This window comes from Mustela nivalis (genome assembly GCF_964662115.1).
Source record: "Mustela nivalis genome assembly, chromosome: 15".
NCBI lineage: Eukaryota > Metazoa > Chordata > Mammalia > Carnivora > Mustelidae > Mustela > Mustela nivalis.
In genome coordinates this window covers 19,816,360-19,835,883 of record NC_139034.1, presented here as the reverse complement: position 1 = coordinate 19,835,883, position 19,524 = coordinate 19,816,360, and the positions used below count along the sequence as shown (strand labels likewise).

General features: G+C 39.3%; 1 long non-coding RNA gene across 2 annotated transcripts in view; it reads left to right on the top strand.

Moving 5' to 3' along the window:
• Positions 1-8,449: 8,449 nt before the first annotated feature.
• The window catches only part of LOC309848597, a 244,896-nt gene continuing 233,821 nt past the window's right edge, over positions 8,450-19,524 (top strand). For both annotated transcript variants that reach the window (XR_014303157.1, XR_014303158.1), the window contains exon 1: positions 8,450-8,645. This is a non-coding gene — a long non-coding RNA (uncharacterized lncRNA). The remainder of the gene's footprint in view (positions 8,646-19,524) is intronic.

Here is a 19,524-nt window from a genome sequence, read left to right as displayed (position 1 = left end):
TCCCTTGCACATTATAATTCCAGTTATTTCAGAACATGTAATATTCATGGAGCTCTCCCTGGGTTTCAGCCATTGCATAAAATACTTCATATATATTATGTCATTTAGTCTCAGTAACTTTATTAGGTAGGTCTTATTATTATCCATATTTTATAGTTAAGAAAAGAGAGGTTAAATACGTGCCAAAGTTCTACATCTAAGAAGTGTAGTAGCTGAGGTTTGATTCTACACAGCCTGCCTCTAGAGTCTACAATGACTTTTTTGTGCTAAAGTACTTGCAGTTCCTTAAATTTGACATTTATCATAAGTATTTATGTCTTTCACATGCTCCTCCCATCGTCTGGAAAGCTTTTCACAACTGTATCTACCCGTATGACTAATGCTGATGCCACAAGACTTGACTCCAGCTGTCCCATTTTCATGGAAGTGTCTCTGTCTCCTTCAGCAGAGTTAAGGTCTTGGTACCTGTGGCACCTTGCAAAGCCCAGGGAGGTCACTGGGTGTGGTGGATAGGATGCAACTCTGATGTGAGACAAGCCTGATTTGGATTTATGGATCTGTTGCATATTGGTTTTGTGACTTGGGGAGTCACTTAATCACTCTGGATTTTAGTGTTTTTTTTGGAATTAATAATACTTTTTCCAGGAAGTTGTTATAAGAATTAAATTAGTTAGTTTTATGAGTTACACCAACCACAATAAGCAGGACACAACAAAAATGCATTCGTCTCTTCCCTCCCTCCTTCCACTGCAGTGCTTGGAACCTGGATGGTAGTTGTTCTTCTCACTTGCAGTGCCTGGTAGGCAGTTGTGAAATGTGTGAAATGGATGAATGAACAACTGAATGTTCCGTACTTCATGGCATGATTAAATGAAACCTTTTTGTATCTTATGGCCTGCAAATTAATATAATTAAGAAGTAACAACTAGCAAAGAAAAGAAACTCCAGATATGCATTGTGTTTTCTTCACCTAATATTTAAAACTTTTCCCTCCTTATTAAAAAATTAAAACTGAGCAGTCTTTTTGAACATGACTCAGATTTTATATAAACAAAACAAGTGATCACAGACTAGTGTAACATTAAAAAATTATGTGATTTAAAAAAATCAGTTCATAAACGTATAGCCTTGGGATAAAAATATATATTTATTTATAGACATATATAATGTATATTTATGTATACATATAATGTATGTTTATAGATAAATATATATAATGTATATTTTTATATATATAATCTTCAAGTAAGTTGAAGCTGCCACAATTCTGAGGACATTCATTATTTCATTTTTAAAAATATTTGGTATTGCCAGATATATTGGTTATATGTATTTATAATGAGAAGAGACATGCCAGAGACAGCTCCCCAGAATTTTGAATTATGAGATATATAAGTAGTGCGAGAAGGCAACCAAGATGGTGTGTTTGAGAACACTATGTGTTACAACTTCTTGTGTCAACTGCCACCCTCCTTGTTTCATACTTGTTTATTGCATATTCCAAACCCTGTGTATTTGTGGGCTCTTGAACTCAAACAAATATTAGAAGATGCCATAGATGAAAAACCATAGAAAATGTGAACAAGTTAGAGATCTACAAAATTAGAGGTCATTATAGCTGGGTTCCAGACTGGCTTAATTGTTTTTCACAGAAATTAAACTATAGAGAATCATGTGACAGGTTGAAAATGATCATGATTTCTAGAAATACCTTTATGTAAACTACCTATGTAAATACATTAAAATATGAATTATTTGGAAAATGAATAACAGGTCCTCTGAAGAGCCAAACAGTAAGTATACAGTAAGAAGAGCACAGGTTTAGAAGCAAAATTCTTATGAAGCTCCCAATCATGGTTTCTTCCGTAAGATTCTGCTGTTTTCTGAAACTATCCATTACATTCCCATTAAGTGAAAAAGAAACAAACTTCCATCTTGAGAACATACTGTTAAACATGTAACATATCAATGAAAGCTGTTTCTTGTAATTAATATGACTGGCTTAATTAAGCATCTATTAAAAGTGAAAAAAAGTCCCTGGGAAGAATCTCGCAGAACAGAGAACTCTCACGCCAAGTTTCCCACTACCTTTTTGGAGTAAGTATTATTCTGGACTGAAGGTAAAACTGGGAAGTTGAGAGCACATAATCATTTACTTCCTGGTTTGCAAGTTCATTTGTGTGAGCTTGCACTCTCTCTCTATCAATCAATAAATAACATCTTTCAAAAAAAAATTTTTTTTAAAAGAGAGAATGGGGGTGGGAAAAGAAGCAGAATAGGGTCACATGCAAAGATTATTGTCATTCCTGAGGATGCCGCTGAGATCAGAGTTTGTATATTTGCAGTTAGCATCGGTTTCTTGGTTGCTGGATGTTCCCCAGCAGTATCCGACAGCTTGAGTATAGGAGGGGAAACATTGACAATGTATCGATGCAGGATTAAGACTCTTCCAGGCATTCCATGTCAGATGATAAAGAAAGCTAAAGATCTTAGCTTAAGCATGGTTGTATCAGGTATTATATCACATATCATGCAATTTAGTCAAATAAGAAAGTTAAGATAGGAACAGTTGATAAATTTGGAAAATAGGAAAAAGATCATTCTCAGCTCAGAGAGGAGGTTAAATAGAAGTAAGGAATAAGATATTTCCAAGGATCAAAATAAGAATCAGAGAGTAAGGATACTAAAGCTTATGAATTTTGAGATAGAGCAGTTGGGGTGATAAAAATTTCTAGGATACAGGTGGTGGGAGGCTGAATTCAAGAAGTACAGGTTGTCAAAGCCTAGGGAATCAAGAACATATGAGGTTAAGATGTTAGATGAGTTAATCACATGGGCATTGAAGGGAAGGCAAATAAAACAATGATGGGGATTTGGGAAGAGAGGAAGTCCTGGAAATTAATGTGGTGGTGGTTGTGACTACAGGTAGATGGAAAGATCCTCAAGGAAGGTCTTCACACAAACCTGAGGAGCAATGACTTGAAATGATTTGGAATAGGCAATGTTGAACTAAAAGCGTGCAAGCCCGTTTTTAAATTCTGTGGTAACCTAGCTTTTGGAAAAATGGTCAGCCTCCACTTGAGTGCATGTCAAGGGAAGCACTTTGTCCATAAAGGAAATTGATTTTTAATTAAAATAACAAAATGGAGCGACTGTCCTGCAAAGAGGTTTTCAGATGTCACAGTGGAAAGGTTTGGGAAAGGAGTTTGATTCAGAAGTAAGGCCCAGAGAGGTGTGGGGATAAGAAAATGCAAAGGATAAGTAGCTGGCAGTTTCGGGGGGGGGGGGGGGACAACAAACAAAAAACCAAAAAACAAAAATCCTAAAAAACAACCAAAAAAACCCCACCCAAAACAGAACAAAATGATTTTGTAGTTGCCTATTGTCTTCCCTGATGCTTTTTAAGGAGATGTAACTGAAGACCTCCAAAGAAGTAATTATAGAGCCCCCAAAGAAACCCTATCTATAGGATTTCTATCATAGGATACAAAAGAAGTTCTTTTCCAAGAACCCCTCCTGCACGAATTATTTGTCTTTATGACAGAAGACAGCAAAATTATCTTGAGTATTATTGTAAAGAATAAAATAATGCCACTTTGTATATAAAGTAGAATCATTTCTACGAAGAGTACTGACCCAATGTCAGTTTTGTGGCTAGTTTTAAAATTCAGATATTACCTTTCCATATCCCCTCTTGTGCCTTTTTCAGGGAAAGTAAAGTGCTGCCTTCAGGGAGCACACCTCCCAAGAGATCACTAAAATCAATGAGAAATCCAATGTCTATTTGTCAGTAAAGACATGTGAAGTCTGATGGGTCTTTTGGGACTCGGACACTAGTTAAAGATTCTAAAACAAAATTAAGTGGAGCAAAGATGCCAAAAATCTCAAGAGATCCTTGAAGAATGAAATGTGGGAGATGGAGACAAATTTCAAGAATTGTTGCTCTTGTAGACCTGACCTTCCAGAAGAAGATGGGGATGAAATAGCATACACACACACACACACACACACACACACACACACACACACACACTCAAAAGACAGGAGAAAATGTTAGTCCCTATTGGCAAAAAGAATATGAGAAAATGTTAAAGAAAGACCTTTAAACATGTGCAAATGAATAAAAATGGATGCAATTGGAAAAGAAATATCCTTTTGGTACTTTTAAAAATCACTCTTTAGGGACGCCTGGATGGCTCAGTGGGTTAAAGCCTCTGCCTTAGGCTCAGGTCATGTTCCCAGGGTCCTGGGATCAAGCCCCACATTGGGCTCCCTGCTTCCCTCTCTCTCTGCCTTCCTCTCTGCCTACTTGTGACCTCTGTCTGTCAAATAAATAAATAAAATCTTAAAAAAATCACTCTTTAATAGCTAATGCCATGATTGTGAAACCCTTTGATGAGGAATTATTAATTATTAATAATTATTAATCATTATTACGCCCTATGGTAGTTTTTTTTTTAAATAAACCATGTAATAAGACACACGGTTTAAAAGTACTGATTGATATACAAGAGGTTTTTGAAGAACTTTTCTAACTATTTGGGTTACAGATACAGAACTAGGGAGACCTGTAGTCTATATCAAAGGCCACACCTTATTTATTTGCTATTTTCTGGTTCTTAAACTAATGCAGAATTATTAGTGATTTTAATCACTAATAATCAGTGAATTATTACTGATTTAAAATGATTATTCAAAAAGGTAAATCTTTCTTTAATAATGCAAATTAGGAGAAATATTGATCCTTTTAAAAATGCCATAGGAAACGTTTGGATCAACTTATGAATAGGTGTTCACGATCTGACATGGGTGTTTCTAAGCTCTCATCATCCTAATGATCTCCACCTCCCGACCTGCTATGGCTATAAGGCATGTGAACTCTTGGTGTCTCCTCTCAGAATCCAGTATGCCTTAGAGTCCTCTTTTTCTCGTTCATAGGTAATAAACTATAGCCCTCTTTTGTTAGAATCATTAAAGAAGAAATATTACTTACTTAAAGTAAAAGACCAACTTAAAGGTAATCCTTTTGTCACAGTAAATGGGCTCACCCTAGCAACTCTAAAGTATTAAGAAATTTAACACAGTTTAAAAGTGGGTAACACAGTTTGAGTCCAGACTTAACTAGGCAATTTACAAACTGTGCAGTCAGGGTGTTACAGAGTCTTGGTCACATCTTTCTGCAGGCAGCAAGGATTGTACCACATATGGTTCTTTCAGATGTTCTGTTTTCGTGTTACTGTAGAGGGGATTCTTGAACCACAATCATGGCATGCCTGGTTTTTTGTTCATATTCATGCCCAGCACTAAATAAGATAAAATCTTCAACAAAGAGCTGCTAGAAAGAATCCCGTCTGTCATCACTGAAGTTATCACCAAAGCAACTCGGCTGTGAAAATAAAGGACAGCAGGATCTTTGAGTTTTTGCTTCAGGATTCGCTAAAGTGAGAAAACTAAGTAGAGAAAAAAAAAAATCCACAAAGATGTGGTCACTTACCACATGAGTCTGTATTTCCCCATGTGCAAATCAAATTAGAGTAAATTCAAAGGTGTGTGTGTGTGTGTGTGTGTGTGTGTGTGTGTGTGTTTTGTTTTGTTTTTATTATTATTATTATTTTTTTTTTTTTTTACAAATGTTTATTGCAACCTCTTTTGTGTCCCTTGGTGCTGACCCCCTTCCTTTATTCACTCAATAAATATTTATTGGAGGCCTATTGTTCTAGGCACTAGGTGTCTAGTGGTGCATAGGACAGAGGAGTTCTGTGGTTCTGTGCTTTCATGGACCTAACAGTCTATGGGAGCAGACAATGAGCAAATAAATATATCAGACAGTGATAGGTGCAATGAAGAAAGAGAAACATAGTAACAGGCTAAATGGTTATGCGTGAGTTGACGTTCCTTTAGACTGGAGTGTCTCTCTGAGGAGAGCCTATGGAAATAAGGAATAGCAATAGGAAGAACTGTTGTAATGGCATACCAGGCAGAGGGAACAGTTAGTGCAAGATCTAAAATAAGAGTCGGTCTGGTTTGTTCAAAGAACTAAAGGAAGGCCAATGACTAGAGTACTGACTAGTTTACTAACCTACCAGTTGTCTCAAGAATCATGCATATACCAAATATCACAGAACAGTCTCAACCATGTAAAAAAATATTAATTTTATTTCAATGAGCATTATTTAGGTTGTGCAAAGTATTGGTGATGTAAAGATGTAAAAATAATGATCTAGGATTTTATGTAACTGGAGAATGATTAGGACTGAAAAAATCTGATAAATGCTTTGTCAAACGTGTATACAGTGTGTTGGGAGCAATTACATGGGATTCTGCCTTATATGGGTTGGTAAAAGCAAACATTTGAGTTGGGCCCTGAAGAATAAACAGGAACTTACTGTTACAAGGAAATAAATGGTGTAGATTTCTTTACTGAGTACCTGACCCATACACCAACAGCCTCCTGGTTATCTTCATCAGGATACCTCACTCCATCCAGATACCTCACTTCATCCAGATTTAAGATGCTACCAGAAAGAAATTTCCTTGCCTCAAACATGCCCCACCCTATCTTTTGCATTTTAGTGAACAGTTGCTCTGAAAATGGTAATCAGCTAGACTCCCTCCTCTTCCCAGTTTCTGCAACTGCTTTGTAACCAAATATTGCCAATTTTATAACTAGATCGTCAACCTTTCTCTTCTTCACTATACCCATCCTTTGTAATTTTCCATATGGATTCATTTTTTGCCCCAGAATGCATTTCACACCTTCAAGCCAAATTTCAGTTCAAGATTCACTATAACACTATATATGACTGCCTTTGACCAAAAAGTACATAAAGGCTTAAGATATAGGGCATGAAAATTCTTCCATTCATCTTCAGAGGCCTATTTCTGCCAACCCTCTTCTTGGTTCTCTGTCTCCCAGAAAGTAGAAATAAAATGAAATCTCAAGAAACAAATTCATTCTTTAGATCATGGTTTCCTACTGAGCAGAATTACTACAGTGTTAGGAAGCTCTACCCTTAGAACTAGGAATTCAGCCTTGTTTACCTTCTTGTATATTCTTTCTCTCTCATCTCTCTCTAGGATGTAGACTGGATGGGACCCGAGTCTCTGGGCTGCCAGATTTCTTTCTGATTTTGGATTTCTTTCTTTTTCCATTTCTGATTCCTTCTACATTTGTCTCAGGCTGATAAATGAGACCAAGTTAATAAATTAAACTGAAACGTACCTTAGCTACATAGCCAATATCTCTGCTTCTTTCCCTTTCTTCCTCAAGTCAGCCCCTTGGAAAGTTTTGTCTTTGTTTATGGGAGTGGAATAGGAGTAGAAAGCTGAGCATAGGCCGCTGCATATAAACTTTAATCGTCAATCTGAACTTTTTTTTTTTTTTAAAGATTTTATTTATTTGACAGACAGAGATCACAAGTAGGCAAAAAGGCAGGCAGAGAGAGAGAGGAGAAAGCAGGCTCCCCGCTGAGCAGAGAGCCCGATGCGGGGTTCCATCCCAGGACCCTGGGATCATGACCTGAGCCGAAGGCAGAGGTTTTAACCCACTGAGCCAACCAGGTACCCCTCAATCTGAACTTTTAATAAAAACTCTCCTTGATATATCAGGCGTTTGTTCAGCCATTTATTAAGTGCTATTTTGGCCTCCATTTTGTTATGGTTCTTTCTGTGTATCATGCTTTCTCTGACTTCAAGGGGTAAGGAGGCAGGGAGGGGGCAGGGTGATGATGGATAAAGACAATTTGCATAATTCCTATTACCTTATGGGAGGGAACAGCATGTTGAGCAGAGAGTGATTTATTGGGGATCTAGGTCAGAATTTCTGCCTTCCTGGACTAGAACAATAAATCTGTTATTATATCAACAAGCTCCTCTCAGCTCCTCATTAAAAAAATCAAAAACAAGCAACAACAACAACAACAACAACAAAAAACCACACAAGGCTTGATGGTAAACTGCTAAGGGAAATAATTTGGTCCATTCTGCTGAAGTGCTTGGGGTTCTGTATACACTTACAAATAAAGACATCACGGGGTGCCTGGGTGGCTCAGTGGGTTAAGCCTCTGCCTTTGGCTCAGGTCTTGATCTCAGGGTCCTGGAATCCAGCCCAGCATAGCACTGGGCTCTCTGCTCAGCAGGGAGCTTGCTTCCCCCTTTCTCTCTGCCTGCCTCTCTGCCTACTTGTGATTTTTCTTCTGTCAAATAAATAAATAAAATCTTCAAAAAAAAAGATATCAAAAGAAGCAAGTGGACTATTAGCTTCTTAGATGAGAAATCTATTCTGTGAGAATATCCCCCAAGTTGTAGAAATTTTAGCATTCCTGTCCCTGCTCCCCACCCCCACCAAATGCTATTGCTACCCTGCAGTCATTGTGACTACACAAACGACTATACATTTCCATTTCCATATACCTTCTGTGGGGGGTAATACCTCCCAGCATTAAGAACTACTAAAAGGAGGAAAGCAGTCATGAATCTGCTTTAGAGTTTCAGGCTTTATTTGGAAACAGCATGTTAGATGAGAAATGGATATCAGGATATGATATCAAACAAATTATCAAATTAAAAAAAATAAGGCTGGAAACACAGAAGAAAGCAGAGTCCACCTAATCAATTTTAGGAAGATCGGAAGTTAATGAAAGACGGTAAGGATGATTTATAGGTCCCAAAACGAGAAAGTTAAGATGAACTAATTACTAACACTAAGGAGAAATGAAGCATCTTAAGTATCCCAGGGGTTTTCCTCTTTAACCTGACCCACATTCATAGGTGAACCCTGTTTGCTTTAGCACCCTTATTTCCCCTCCAGAGGATTCCCAGGTATTTTGCAAATAGTCTGCATCTATATGAACAAGGGTTTAATCTTCCACCTCTTAAATCTGAAGGAGATAGATGAGAATAAAGCAATCCATCTAGATTTGTGGCTTATCACTAAGGTAGAGATTGTTAACCCTCTAGAAACAAATGAAGGTAGGAATAAAAGTCATTTAGATCAATTAGAATTTCAAGACTTTCTTATGTTAACTACTTACAGCTCCTTTTTTGTTGAAATATAATCAACATGCAATATCCTGTTTGCTTCAGATGTGCATCATAGTGATTCAGTATTTTTACACATTACAAAATGATCCCAAGTCTAGCCACTATCGTCACCATACAAAGTTATTATATTATTGACTATATTCCCTCTTCCGTACATTATATCCTCATGACATTTATTTTATAACTGAAAGTTTGTATCTCTTAATCCCCTTCTTCTATGTCACCTGCCCCTATCTGGTAATCAGCAGTTTGTTTCCTGAACCTATTAGTCTGTTTCTGTTTTGCTCATTTGGTTTTTTAGAGGTTTTTTTTTTTTTAAATTTTATTTATGTATCAGAGAGAGAGGGAGAGAGAGCGAGCACAGGCAGACAGAATGGCAGGCAGAGGCAGAGGGAGAAGTAGGCTCCCCGCCGAGCAAAGAGCCCGATGTGGGACTCGATCCCAGAATGATCCCAGAATGCCAGGATCATGACCTGAGCCGAAGGCAGCTACTTAACCAACTGAGCCACCCAGGCGTCCCAGCTCATTTTGTTTTTTAAATTCCACACATAAGTGAAATCAGCATTTATCTTTCTCTGTCTGACTTCTTTTACTTAGCATAAAACTCTCTAGATCCATCCATATGGTCAAAAATGGCAAGATTTAATTTTTATGGCTAAGTAACATTCCATTATATATAGATCTCATATCTTCTTTATCCATTCATCTATCAATGGATACTTAGGTTTCTTTCATATTTTGGCTATTGTAAGTAATGCTGCAATGAACATTGGGGTGCATATTATCTTTTTGAATGGGTATTTTCATTTTCTTTGGATAAATATCCAGAAGTGGAATTGCTGGATCATATGGTAGTTCTATTTTTAATTTTTTTTGAGGAACTTTCACACTATTTTCCATAGTGGTTACACTAATTTGCATTCCCACCAAATCATAAAATGCCTGGAAGAAAACACTGGCAGTTAGTTCTTTAATATTGATCTTAGCAATGGTTTTTGGACAAGTTTTCTCAGGCAAGGATCAAAAAAAGCTAAAATAAACAAATGGAATTACCTCAAACCAAAAAAAAAAAAAAAAAATTGTGTAGTGAAGGAAACCATCAACCAAACGTAATGGCAAACTATTGAATGGGAGAAGATACTTGCAAATCATACAGTTTCTCAGAGGTGGTTGCATTCTTGTGCTTCCAAGTCCCCTCTTATGGCCCCCTTCCACCTGCACTTGCCTTTCCTTCCTTCTCACTATCTGTCCAAACCCATCCTCCAAGGTTTAGCTCTGAGGCCACTTCCTACAAAAGCCATTTCCAAACTCCCATGGTTCTTTGCTTTTTTCTAAATCACAGATCTCGAAGTGTTTTGCTTCATTTTATAGTTTTTGTATATAGGTCTTATTTTCCTGACAGGGATTGGAAATTTCTCGAAAGTAAGCGCTAATGTGTTATTCACAGTAGTTGCTACCATGCTTGTGGTCATCTGCTACTTCAGATGACAACTTTCACTGGTATGCCACCAAATCTTCAACAACATGTAAAAATTACGTTACTGTGTAACTAAGGATGCATATGGTTACAGCAATCAATGTCTGCTGTAATGAAATAGTTGAATGCTTGGGACCCTACAGTAAAAGGCAAGGTATCATTTGCAGCAAATGAGAATAGGCTTGACGGTATGAAAACTGCATCAAAGAAAGATCATTTGAATAACTGAAAGAAGAAATGACCATTTAAAACAAAAGTGGACTGCAATTGCTTTTTCCATCTAGAGCAGTTGGCAAAATTCATTTCTGGAATAGATGGATATTGTAGTTTTAAAAGTACTTTGATGGGTAAGGATGAGAAAACAAGGAAGCTGGACTGCTCTGTCAAGTGAAGACCGATCCACAATCTTCCAGGAGGTAGAAGTGAACTGGGAGACAGAGGCAAAGAGTATGGGATGTAATCTGGGGAAGAGGAGATGGGCTGCCGGAAACAGAGCTGGATAGACTTTGTGCATGGGAAAACAAACAAGGCTGGAACCTGGAGTGTGACCAGGAGAGAGCCCCTATGAAAGTGTTTACATGTATTTTCCCCCTTGGTTTGTGGGAACAGTCACAATTAGTACCTAATTTTGAGATTTTTCTCCCCTGTTATTATGTAAATTACACAAAACCTTCCAAAAAGTGTGCTGCACACAACAGCTTGCTTTTAGTGAGATTTGGGGAACAAAAAGAGTAAAGCTGGTTCTCCATGAGGGACAAATTATATGAAAAAAAGAAAGTAATCATAGGGGCTGTTCTGGTTATGTGGCTGTTGGCTCTCTGCTCCATTCCTAACTCCTTTGAATCGCAGGGGATCCAAAGACGGCAAACGATATTTCCCAGATTCTCTTGCCTTAGAGCTTATACGAAAGTCCTGCCCATGGCCCACCCGAGGCATTGGGTGGGAGAATGGACGAAGGGCGGAAGGGGGAAGAAGTCCTTTTTTCCCTGCTTGTGGCAGCACTCGTGTAGAGAAGCGGCAGTAAGCAGGCAGTGCTTTCAGCAACAGAGCACGTGTGGGCGCTGGCTTCAGCCGCAGAGCAACGACGGGCAACGACGGGCAACGACAGGCATCTCCCGGCCTCCGTGCTCCCGCGGTTTCAGTGGGAATGCAGGCGCCGGGCTCTCTGCTGGGTGGAAGCAGCAGAGCGGAAGAGCCGCGGAGGCCGCGCTGGGTGGAAGCAGCAGAGCGGAAGAGCCGCGGAGGCCGCGCTGGGTGGAAGCAGCAGAGCGGAAGAGCCGCGGAGGCCGCGCTGGGTGGAAGCAGCAGAGCGGAAGAGCCGCGGAGGCCGCAGCAGCTCCCAGAAGCCTCAGCGCCACAGGGGCGTGGTTTCTGTGGGACAAGAGATCCCCCTTTGTTCTTGCCGCCTCCGGTGAACGCCTCTTTCCGTATTTGCTTCGTCAGCTCTGCCATCAGTTTGGTGACCAACTCGTTGTGGGACGTTCCCTCCGCTTGAGAAGCTGTGGTGGATTCTGCGTGTCCATGGAGTTCCGTGGCGCCCAGTATTGGGTCCAATGGTATTCTGGGTGTGTTTGTGAGGTGTTTTTGGCCGAGATGAACATTGGGGGCGTAGACTGAGGAAAGCAGATTGCTCTCCCTTGGGGATGGCCCTTATCTAATCAGTTAAAGGCGCGAAGGCGACGGAAAGGCTGACCTGCCTGAGAGTAGGTGGGGCTCCCCCTGCCGGACTGTCCTGAGTCGGGACGTTGGGCTTCTCCTGCTTTGGGACTCCCAGCTGAAGTGCTGGCTCTGCCTGGGTCTTGAGTGGCTTTCGCATCGGAATTCCCCATCAGCTCTCCTGGGACCCCAAGCTTGCGGACTACAGATCTTGGGACTCCTTGGCTTCCAAAATCGTGAGTGCTAATTTATAATAAATAATAAATGTATAATATTTTTGTATAATCATAGAATTATGATTTTGGTACTGGGAGATGGGGGGCTGCTGTGAACAGCTAAAGAGGTACAAGAGGGCTTGGACGTGGGGAAGGGGGTAGAGAGGCTGGAGGAGTTTAGAGGCGCATGCTAAAAAAAAGCTGACGTTTTGCCATGAACAGTAGGTAGAAATATGAACATTGTTATTCTGAACGCTGTGATGACTATATACTTCCTCCCAGGTTTACTGAGATATAATTATCTTAATAGTTTTAGGTGCACTGAAGTTACTGTTTGTACGCCTATTAGTTTAGTGTTAGTTTTAAGTGTACAAGTAAGGATTTGATAATGTACATATTGTGACATGGTTGCCACAATAATTTTAGTCAACATTCATGTCACATAGTTACAGTTTTTTCCCTTGTGATAAGAAGTTTTAAGACCTACTCTCAATATCTTTCAAATATACAATACAGTATTGTTAAGTATAGACACCATGCAATCTGTACATCCATAGGATTAATTTGTCTTAAAATGGGAAGTTTGTACCTTTTGATCCTCTTCACCCATTTTTACACCCTCTCACCCCCACAAGCCCCAACTTTGGCACCCCCTAATGTGTTTTCTATATCTCTGAATTCAGTTTTCTTAGATTCCACATAAAAATGAGGTCATACAGTATTTGTCTTTCTCTGACTTACTTCATTTAGCATCGTGCCCTCAAGTTCCATCCATGTTGTCACAAGTGTCAATATTTCTTTCTAATTTATGGCAGAGTAATATTCCTTTGCGTGTGTATTATATATATATTATATATTATACTGTATGTTATGTATTATATATTATACTGTGTATATTATATATTATACTGTATATAATTTTCTTTATCCATTTGCCCATTGTTGGACATTTAGGTGTTTCCATGTCTTAGCTATTGTAAATAATTCTGTAATGAATATGGGGTATGAATATCTATTTGAGATAATAATTTCATTTCCTTCAGAGATATGCCTAGAAATGGAATTGCTGGGTCACATGGTAATTCTTTTCTTTTTCTTTCTTTCTTTCTTTCTTTCTTTCTTTCTTTTTGTTGGGGGGGGGAAAGCTCTATACTGTTTTCCATAGCACCGTGCCCCAATTTACATTCCCACAAAGAGTGCACAAGGATTTCCTTTTTTCCACATCCTTGCCAACACTTGTTTTTTTATTCTTTTGATGACTACCATCCTATTGGTATAAGGTGATAATGACTGTACACTTTTATAGATACTATGAGACATTATATTTTGGGATTGCAGTATAATTTGTGGGATATGTTTAATCTCTTCAAGTGTGTTGCTTAAAATAGCTGGCTTTCAAAGTATTCCCCTCAAGCACAAAAAATGTTGAGAGCCATAGCTTTATGTAGTGGACATTTAACAAATATTTGATTTAGTGCTCTTTCAACTTTGCATTATCTAAGTGGTTGGTGATTACCAGCAAAGCATCAATGTATCTTTTGTGTTACGTAAAGAATGTTTCAATATATGCCTTGGTACAATTGACATTTATAGTGCACAATAATAATCAATTATGTTACTGTGAAAATAAAGAGAAATATAAAATGTTATTAATTACAGCATATCATAGCATCAGAGTGAGTAGTTAAAATGTCTATCTTAAAAGTGAAACTAGTGGTCAAAAGGAACCTTTGAATTTTACTTAAAATACTGCAGGTTTTAATTTTTATTGAATGAGCTAAATTGAGCATTATAAACTAATAGAAATTATTTAAAGAAAATTGAAGTTTAAAGCAGAAATAAAAACACCAACTAACTGACAATTAGAGTTTTTAGAGTCTGTGAACGAATGGTTACAATATAACAGAAGACTTCTGGGAAACTGGAGGAAGAGAAATGTAAAAATGCTTTATATAAGCTATTAAAATGGCTGGCTACATAATCCGTCATATTTAGAAAATGTGATTTTATTTGTGGACCCTCTAATAGCAATGATAAATAACTCACACTATTTTTTCCTGTTGGTAATAATTTTTGGTATATCACTTTTTTTCTTACAGATTTTTATTGCAGTATAATTCACATACTGTAAAATTGACCCATCCAAAGTGGTACAATCAGTGGCTTTTAGTATATTCACAAGGTTGTGCCCCCATCATCACTACATTTTTATCAGCCCCAAAAGAAACCTGTATTCATTAGAAGTCACTTTCTATTTTTCTGGCTACTGGCCACCATTAATCTACTTTCTGTAGCTGTGGTTTTGCCTATTCTGGACACTTCATATAAATAGAATTATATATTATATGACCTTTTGTATCTGGCTTTTTTCCACTTAGCATGTTATAGCATATATCAAGATTTTTTTCCTTTCTATGGTCGTGTTGTTTTTTTATTACTGATATTACTCAAGTATCTCAGCAGCTAGAGTAATTATAAAGTTTATTGATGCTTTCCTGGTTGAATGCCTCATACCATAGCCCTCAGTTTTCCTTACATATAGATGCTGGACGCCCACTTAATGTTACTTGAAGATTGCTAAGAAATCTTAGTAATTTGTCCTCCCAACTTTATCATGCTACACTTCTTCCTACTGCTATACTTCTTTAAGTCTCATCAGTAAAAGTTCATTTCATTGTCTTAACAAGTGCTGTATTTGAAAATACAAATATCCTTTAGATATATACTGAACTATAATTATCAGTTGACTTGCTCAGTTTCATCATTGATAGTGAGCTAATAGCACTGCTTAGAAATTGGGATTTTTTTTTTAATTTATTTGACAGACAAAGATCACAAGTAGGCAGAGAGGCAGGCAGAGAGAGAGGAAGGAAAGCAGGCTCCTCTTGGAGCAGGGAGCCCGATGCCGGGATCATGACCTGAGCCTAAAGCAGAGGCTTTAACCCACTGAGCCACCCAGGCGCCCCAGAAATTGGGATTTTTAATAGAGGAAGGAATGAGATAAGAATAATTTTGAAGGTTTTTTGGGAAGCAAAGTTGGCCTGGTGTCTCTGAGCACCAGATGAAAAGAAGTTTGTTTTTTTAATTCACCCAGCAATCATTTATTGAACCCCAGCTCAACAGTGTAACACGTTATTCTTGGAACTGCTGCCAGAAAGTTGTATCCTATCATTAAGAATCACACAGTCTTACACAGGAGACAGACACTTAATCAAGTCTAATGCAGGGTACTGAGTGCTGGGATAAATGTATCTAGGAAGGGCTATGAAAGCACAGTGCAAATTAAATGAGATTGAAGTGGAAGCATTAAGGAAGTCTTCCTGGAAGAAAGGACATGAGAACGGTTTTTAAACCGAGTGTGTGTTAGCTAGATAAAGGATGGAGGATAAGGCATTCTAAGCAAAGGCAACAGCACCGTGAGGAAGCTAAAACAATAAAATCACAAGCTGTTTTCACAAATGTCAAGTAGACCAGTATGGCCAAAGAGAAAGGAAGAAAAAGCTTAGAAAGGTGGTAGTAATAATACCTGCAAAAAACCGAGTTGCCTATTATGTGCTGGGCACTGCCTTAAGTACTTCATATGTCTCAACTCACTCAATTCTCCCAATAATCTTCTAGCTCTATTCTCATGGAGGAAACTGAGGCATAGGAAGGTTAAGTAACGTGTCTGCGTTCTCACCTCTAACGAAGTAGATGCCAGAGTATTAAACTCTCTCCATTGGATCATGATGGGTCTTGTGTGGTAGACTGAGGGATTTGACCTTCATCCTGAAAGTCATGGGAGCCTGAAGGGCTTTAAGCAGGAAAATGACCTCCCATGAACAGATTGACAGTTTTAGAAAATCACTCTTGTGCTTGGGAAGGAAAAAAGGGTTTGTGTAATCTAGAGGCTGAGAGAGCAATAATCAGGCAAAAAAAAAAAAAAAAAAAGACAAGGGCCTGAAATTGGCAGTGCACGAGGAGAAGAAGATAGCTCAAGATATATGTAGGAAGGAAATCAAACTCTCAGAAGATGAAGACAGAAGGGACAGAGTCTCGAATGCCTGAAATGCTAAGTCACTGTTTGAACGATTATGCTTTCAACTAGGAGAATACAGAGGGACTAGGGATCTTAATTCAGGTTGAATATGGAGTGAGTAGGCAATGTTCAGGTAGAAATGCCAAATACAGAACAGAATTTGTGGGTCCAAAGCCCAGCAGTGATGTCTGAGCTGAAAACAAAGAGTCAGAGGCACTGGGTCATAAGTGGTCACTGAAGGAAAGCAGAGACTTAAACATGGCCAATCGGTGAGGACATATGTGGTTGGAAGAGCACAGAACAAAGAATCAGGCTCTGAACAGTGATGGCAGCATCGCTGAGGCATCATTGGATGATGAGATCCTGCATGCAAGAGATGAAAAATGGTCAGAGAAGGAGGTGGACAAGTAGATATGGGTGGTATCACTTATGCTAAGGTGAGTTTTAAGGAGGGAGTGGGCACGGTGTCAAATGCCACCATGAGGTCAAATAAGACGAAGACATAAACTATCATTGAATTTGACAATTTGAAGATAAATGTGAGTTTACAGAGAGGAGTTTCAGGGATTGGAATCAAACTGCAACAAAGGGTGAATGTGAGGGGGGAAGTAAAGAAAGTGAGCACAGAACCACTCACTGGGAAGTTTTGTAGGGAAGGAAAGCTGCAAGAGGGAATGCAAAGGAGAAAAAGAGGGCATTTGAGCACAGATTTATTCTGACCACACGTCTGTACATGGGGAACATATTCTAAATCCTCATTTTTAAGTTTGCAGCTGAAGGCAAATAAGTAAAGAATTGGCATACCATTTCTAAAGTTTTCTGAGTAACAGAATCTACAGGACCTTCTGTTGCTTTTAGAGCGAGAAGGGTCCTGATAAGACAGCAATGTGAATTAAGAGAAACAGAAATCACCTTTAGCTTCCTCTGGAGCCAAATTCAGGCTGGGCAAATTTGGAGGTTTCCTGTTGGTTTGGGGTCAGCTAGGGAAGGTAGCTGAGATCTTGGCGGGCTACCCAGCTAATGCTGCAACAAGAAGATTCCCAGGGTGGACAACGCCTTATATACTAAGACCGTGGTATAGACCACTCATTGGGTATTGCCCAACCAGGAAGCTGCCCTAAGGCCTTTCTTTCAGAGCTGCTGTAGACCATCTAAAGGACCACTCCAAAGAAGCCGGAGTATTGAAACTCTGGTGTCAGTGAGCAGACGAAGTAAGGACTTAACAGCCATATCGTGCTAAAGAAAGGTCCCAGTACAAAGTGCAGTCAGTCATGTAACCGAATCTCCTTTCCTCCTTGGCTGCTGTTGCTGCTGCTGCTGCTGGGTGTTTTAATCTCTTATTGGTCCTGTTGGTAAGAGGATTCCTGCTTTAGAGTTATAGGGACAGTCAAACACAGGATACCTGACACTGGACAGCTGAAATGCCCGTAGCTAATTAGTTACACTCACAGCCCAGGGAAGGAGGATACAGCCTGTCTCGCAAAGCTGCATTGGCGGCACTAGGACTAGAGGAAATAATCAGGGGTGGTGGGAGCTAACTCTTGTAGTATCAAGAGAAGGAGGGGACCCTGGTTCCTGTGGGAGGATGTGATTGGCTATGAATACTTCTGGGGGGTGGGCAGGGAACAGAAATCCACTGCTCGGGGATAAGCAGCTGCTGTGCCTAGTCCCCTTGGTAAGGCGGGTTTTCAGCTAGGGGGCCTTATACATGGAGCAGAGTAAGGAGGAGAATTTGGGGATTAGGTGGTTTGAGGCCCTTCCAATTTTATCATATGGTAAAGGAGCATGTAATATTGGGTCTTAATTTTAGGTATTACACCACAGGGTTGATAGACCAGGAGCCCCTTACAGGTTCCTGAGAGTTAGATGAATAAACACTGCCTCAGTCTATTTGGCTATTATAACCACATGCCATAGACTGGGTGGTTTACAAACAACACACATTTATTTTTTATGGTATGGAAGCTGGAAGCCTGAAGTCAGGGTGCCCACATGGTTATGGTCAGATCTGTGTCTGGTGAGGGCCTGCTTTGTGGGTCATAAATGGTCAACCTTTCACTGTATGCTCATAAAGGGGAAGGTTCTAGGGAGCTCTGGTTGGCGGGGGGGCATCTCTTTTATAAGAGCACTAATCCCATTCACAATGCTCTACCCTCAGGACCTAATAGTATCCCAAAGACCTACCTTCTAATACTGTCATTTTCAGGTGAGAATTTTAACAGATGAATTTGGGGGGACACAGACATGCAGTCCATAGCAGAGGAGGAGGATTATAGGCAGAGAGAGAACAATGAACTGGACAATGATCATTCATAATTATAGTTGCATCTGATTGAATATTTACCTGAGAGATCTCAATTTTAAATCAGAAGCAACTAGAAAATTTACAGTTTGGGTTAAGTTTTCTGACTGAACCAAATTCAGTTTTTCTGGTACTGAGCAGCAACAGGGCTTGTCAAAGAAAAGTATGTGTAGTCATAAGAATAAAACGAGTTTATGTTTCCACAGGACTGATTGGTGACATCCAATTCATACTTGCAATGCCCACTGTTAAAAACTGCAAAGGGGCTACAGAGAAGGTTAGGGTCCTTCCAGGAGAATGCTACAAGTTTTTCAAGAAGCCTCATGGGAGATATTACCTTTGGTGAATTTAGCAAGGCACCCGGTCTGGCCCTCAGCCGTGTCAGTTTTTCTGAGCCAAAAAGCCTAGGGAAGATGATTCATGGGAATCTACTCACAAGAGACCTAAGCGATTTAGTGTGAGAGATTCAATTCTAGTTGCTGGAATGCATGCATTCTCTGTCTGGGGTGTTCCTGTGCTGGAATTAGGGTACTCAGAGAGATAAACTGATAATCAAGAGTATTGATTAGTGAGCACCAGGAAAGATTTCATTAGTTTATGATGGACCTGATCAATCATCTCTTCTCCACTTACAGAGGTACTTATCCAGCGACTGGAAAGTTCATCTTGGCCACATTTGGTGCTTCTCTTTGGATCCTGCTGAATAAACACTCTTCAGGTCTCCCTTACTCCTACCTTTCTTTATGCTCTGCACTGACCCAGACTGGAATGCATATATCTCTTATGGGCTCCCTTAGCATGCTTTGATCTTGTG